Below are 5,566 nucleotides of genomic sequence, written 5' to 3'. Positions count from 1 at the left end.
GTTGGACTTGTAGCAGGCTCTTGCCTTTCTAATACGTCTCAGTGCTATTGAAATAGATCTCATTAATACCCGTAGCATTCCTTCCCAAGGGGAGTTGAAATCCTTTGAAGGTGATGAATACCGTGATCCATAAAAATAATATCCCCTGCCTCACAGAACAGTCATGATGATTACATGAGATGCTCTTCCCCAGAGCAACTGCTACTGCATGAGGCCCAGCGCCAACCCTCGGCAGTTTCCTTGGGGGAAATTTCTCAGGAACTGGCTTTGGATTCCATATGTTCTGCCATGCTCAAGCAATCAATTTGCCTGAAAGCATGAAGATACTATCTCTAGCTGAGACTGCAGTGAAGACGATTGTTGCCTGCTGAAATGATTGCTGGATTTATATCATACCTCCCTCGCTTTCATTCTAGTGGAGATCAAATTTTTAATCAAAGTGTTCAGTGATTATTGTTGGGCACAATCCAGTTCTTCTGGTCTCATTGCAAGTGAGGCAATTGTTCATGGAGGCAATTAGCCCCATATTTCATTTCTTCTTTCTACTCTTGACTTGCCTTTTCCTCTTTTTCTCCAGGTGAATAAAGGCTATTTTTCTCTGCCCTACTTGGCTTACTTGCAAGTTTTAAGACCCCAGGCACTATATAACAAACTAGAAGGTAGAACTAACCATGTCAGTAGGCCAATTAATTGGGATGCTCCCATGCAAAAATGATGCTAAGCCCCCAAGCAAGGAATGAAATTCCATGAGGTGTTTGGTTATACACAAGTAGCCTCGGCAATTACTTTTTGTTGCTACTGTTGTAATGTTTATCACACAACTATTGACAATTCCTCTTTTTACAAACGTACATCTTGATTACACTTTCAATGATTGGCTGTACAACAGTAGCCTTAATCAATGGAATTTTTCCCATCATCATAAACTGAAAGTCAGTATTCCACAAACATCAACCCCCCCTCCCATTCCTCCTCCTAGGAGGTCAAATGTGGCTATTGGTTAAGTGTTGTGCTGATAACAACACCATCAGTGATTCAAACCCACCAGCTGCTCCTCCAGAGAAAAATGAGACTGTCTTCTCTCAAAACGATTTACAACCTTGGAAAATTTATATTGGTTCCCTTTGAGTCAGCATTGATTCGATGGCAGTGGGTTTGGGATTGATTCCCCACTCTGCTAGAACAAAAAAACAAGCAAAAAACCCATTTCCAATTGAGTTGATCCCAACTCAGAGCAACCCTATAAAGCAGAGTAGAATTGGCCCTGGGAGTTTCCAGAGTCTATAAATCACTTTTCCCCTTCAATCCCCAAACCAGTTTTATTTACACTCATCCCCAAGCACGTGCTTGGAGCCAGAGGAGGCAGGCTTTGGGGAAGAGGAGGTGGAAGACTGTAGACAATAACAGAGGTGCCGCAGGAGAGCAGAAAAACGACAGAGGAGAGGGTCTCTTTGAGCGTCCCACTCAATAGGCTTCTTCAACTCACTGGAGTGTGGCCTAGGCGGAGTCCCTTGGGCAGAAGAGGTGCGGGCGCACTCAGGATTTGAACTTGGATACAGCTGTTCTGATGAGCCCAGCCTGTCCCGCCACACCCAGGGCCCTGCCCACCAGTTCATCTTTCTTCAGGGCCTTGTCAATGAGATGCTCCAATTCTGTGGCCTGGTTGTTCTGAGGCTTTGTCTAGAGCAGCCCTCATATGTACTTCAGGGCTTCTGCATATTCCTTGAGCCAGTAGCCCCCCAGAGTCAGGCCTAAGACCTAAGTCAGTTGCTCTGCTTTGCTTCCTTTGGGCAGCAGGTCCTCAAGCAGCTCAATGCCTTTCCCTCCGGTCATCATTACACTTGTCTGCACCAGGTGTACACGAACTTCGTGCCCTTGGACACTGACCCTGCTGCCACCTCAGACTGAAATTTCTTTTCAACTTTCAGCAGGCCGTCCACAGACACCAGATCATTCAGGACGGCCTCCCTCACCGCCACCCCAGCAAGCCTCATACCAGACATTACAATGCCAGTCTCCATGGCCCAGTCTCCAGGAGCGTGCCCATCTTTCTCCTGCAGAGTGACTGCTGGGATTGAACCACCTGTGGTTAGTAGCCCAAACTGTATGTGGCTTTGCCCCCAGAGCTCCCGCACCCAACACCTGGTAACTATGAATAAACAGTGGTGTCTTTACCTTTGCCTTTCCTTGTCTTTTTTTCTGGAAATGAGTGAAATACACGATCCCTCCTTTAGTGACTGAGTTATTTCTCTCAGCATAATTCTTCAAACGCCAACCATTTGGTTGATTCTGATCCGAAGGGACCCTCTATAGGATTTCTAAGACTGTAAATCTTTGCAGAAGTCAATATCCTCATCTTTGTCCCACAGAGCAGATGGTGAGTTTGAACTGCAGGTCTTGCAGTTAGCAATTAAATACCTAGCCTATAGTGACGCCAAGCTCCTATGCATATTGCAGCATGGATCAAAATTTCGTTTCTATTGTAGTATTCCATTGTGTGTATACTTACACATCCGTTTGTTGATGGATATTTGGTTGGCATCTACCCTTTGTTGACTGTGAACATAGCTGTAATGAACATTGGTGCGCGCGTATCTGTTTGTGTCTCTGCTTTCCTGGTTGGGGTTTTACGTAACAGTGAAATTTCTGGGTCCTATGGTAGTTTCAAGGAGCTCTGATGGTGTAGTGGGCTACACTTTGAACTGCTAACCACAAAGTCAGCTGTTCAAAATCACCGACCACTCTGTGGAACAAAGATATGATTGTCTACTCCTGTCAAGATTTAAAGTCTCAAAAACCGAAAGAGGAGTTCTACTCCGTCCTATAAGGTCTGTATGGGTCAGGACTGATTCAATGGCAGCTAGTTTTTTGAGTTATGGCACTTCTAATTTTAGCTTTATGAGGAACCACCCCATCTTTTCCACAGAAGCTACGCTATTTTGTGGTCCCACCAATACCAATTTCTTCACACTCACCATTTTTTCCCAAGTTTCGGATATTTATTATTCAGTGTAAACCCCAACACAACACACCAACATGATTTCTTGCATTTAGGGGATGGCGAGCTCCTGGTTCCGTGGAAAAGTATGTGACTAACTTCAGGGCCTTTTTCCTTCCGTTTTCTCTAACCCATATTCACTGCGAAGAACTTACACATTGGGCTCCAGTTTATTCCATGGTTTGAGTTGTTCTTTCTGTCCCAGTTGACATCTGGAATCAACAATGCCAGACACATGACATACAGTACCTCCAGCTCCAGTAAACACACTAGAGGCAGCAAACCCTTGACCTGATGCTTCCTGGCCTGACCAAGGATCTGGTGCAACATATTTGGGGCTGTGGCCTCAGGTCCAGAAGAAGAGAACAGAATCGACAGGCCGAGGACCTAGAAATCTCTGTGTGATATTTTTGTGTGCATCCCAAATCACCCAAAACCACCTACCTCCTAACCAACAGTTTTTATTTTATGAGTTTTTGTTGGTGTTGGTGGTAGTGGTTTGGTTGTTGGTTTTTATAACAGTCTTACTGGCACTTCATCCACACAGCATACAATTCAGTGATTCAATCACATCAAGAAGAGTTGTACAATCATCGCCACAATCAATACAAGAATATTTCCTTCTCTTTAATCTTAGCTATCTTAATGGGCGTGAAATAGTATGAATTGTATGAAATGGTACAATCATCTTTGAACCTCTCTGCTAATGACATTAAGCATTTTTAGTTAATCATTCTTATTGGGGGCTCTTAGAGCTCTTATAACAATGATACACCAACTGTATGAAGCACATTTGTACATCTGCTGCCATCATCATTTTCAAAACATTTTTCTACTGAGCCCTTGGTATCAGCTCCTCTTTTTTCCCCTCCCTTCGCCACCCTCCCACCCTCATGACCCCTTGATAAATTACAAATTGTTATTCTTTTCATATCTCACACTGTCCGCTGTCTCCCTTCATCCACGTTTCTGTTGTTCGTCCCCCTGAGGACGAACTGCAATCAGTTCTCCCTTTCCCCCCTTCTCCCTCTACCTGGAATTGGCTTAGCCAAAGACGCTGAGATCTTTTTTTATTTTGCTAGCACCACAGGGAATTCGCCCATTGACACAGGCTTGGCCAGGGAGCCTGCTGGTCTGAAAAAGTCATGGGGTACCTGATTCTACTGAGACCAGGCATGTTCCAGAAAGTCCTTCAAGTGAGAGCTTGGAGCCAGCCTCTGTTTCTCTAACTGCTCAGAGCTCACCTGCTTCCCTGTCCTACCAGAACAAGAGGACTCCCAGGTCCCTAATTCTCCTAAAGGTATCAGAGCTTCCAAAGGTGCAGTTGTCATCTTGCATTGTCTTTGTAGGGGAGAAAGATTGTAGACACAAAGAAACACCATGGCCCTGGACCCCAGAAGTCACAGGCACAGACCCATGAGTGGGGACCAAGACCTCCTGGGACCACATGATCCTACTTCCCCCATTTCTTCATCAAAGGCCCTGAATTAAATAGTGTCACACTCCATTCTTTTGCTTCATGACATTTAATGTAACCTTCAACACTGGTATCAGCCTCAGATGAATAGAGCATTGTCAGTTTGGATGGTCATGAGCTTGTGAAGAGAGGAACAGAACTGTGGTTGATACATAGTAATCGTCCTATCAGTTTCAGCTCTGACCTGGTGGAAGCAATTCCTCTAATATGCGAGGAAGGCATCATTGCTTGCCAGGCCCAGCCACTTTTCAAACATTTCACATAAGATGGTTGAAGGGTAGCCCGAGGGTAAAGTGAGGGGGCAAGCTGACAAAGGAGTAGGGGGTAGAGTATAAGGTCAGAGGGAGAGACCATGTCTCAGAATCCAAAGGCAAGGCTTTAAATGCATTAATTTATTCTCTAACCACAGACACTGCCAACATTTGAAGAACCCCCCCCCCCCACCACATCCTATTATGATATCATGTTCTTTTGCAAGCTGTTCTAGAAATGTGTTAAAACAAAGTAGTAGGAAAGGGAGAGCTGAATCGGATGGTACTGTCAAGAACCGGAAAAGGAATAGAAATGTTTCTGGGTTGTTTAGCTCCTGGTTAAGGCTTTGCCAGGGGTGTCCAACATTTCAGTAGTTCCTAGCCCCAGGGTATCAGGAAAACTTGGTAGCCTCCTGATTTTGCCAGGTCCCCCTATTTGACTGCATTTGACTTTGAGCCACACCGGGAAACACGAAGTGCAAGAGCTCTGGTCGCCTCATCTTCTTTCCTATTTCCCAAATTTAAAGTACTCTTCGAAAACTCACTGTCATCTTGTTGATTCTGACTCTTAGAGTCTCTATTCTTCTAAGGTCACATTTCAAATCTACAAAACAACAGAAAGAATAAGACAGCAGCCAAGGCCCGATTGTAAGAACACTTTCCCCCAAATGTTCCAGAGTTCTCTCTTGAGTTAAATGTCATGGACACATATAATGTACCCCTGACTGACACTCATTGATCTCCCCCTAGAATTGGCCCCTTCCCTGGGTGCCTGCAGAATCCTGGGCCTCCACACAGCTTCAGATCAATTGCCTCTCCTATACGGTTGCTTCCAGGTAG

The 5,566-nt window shown here is 44.9% G+C and overlaps 1 pseudogene; it reads right to left on the bottom strand.

Annotated features, from left to right (window-relative positions):
- Positions 1–1,536: 1,536 nt before the first annotated feature.
- On the bottom strand, positions 1,537–2,021 carry LOC142433453 (mitochondrial fission 1 protein pseudogene; annotated as a pseudogene).
- Positions 2,022–5,566: the final 3,545 nt, after the last annotated feature.

This window comes from Tenrec ecaudatus, chromosome X (assembly GCF_050624435.1).
Source record: "Tenrec ecaudatus isolate mTenEca1 chromosome X, mTenEca1.hap1, whole genome shotgun sequence".
In the NCBI taxonomy this organism is placed as follows: Eukaryota; Metazoa; Chordata; class Mammalia; order Afrosoricida; family Tenrecidae; genus Tenrec; species Tenrec ecaudatus.
The sequence above is the reverse complement of the archived record's forward strand: the minus strand, read 5'-3'. Positions and strand labels throughout refer to the sequence as shown.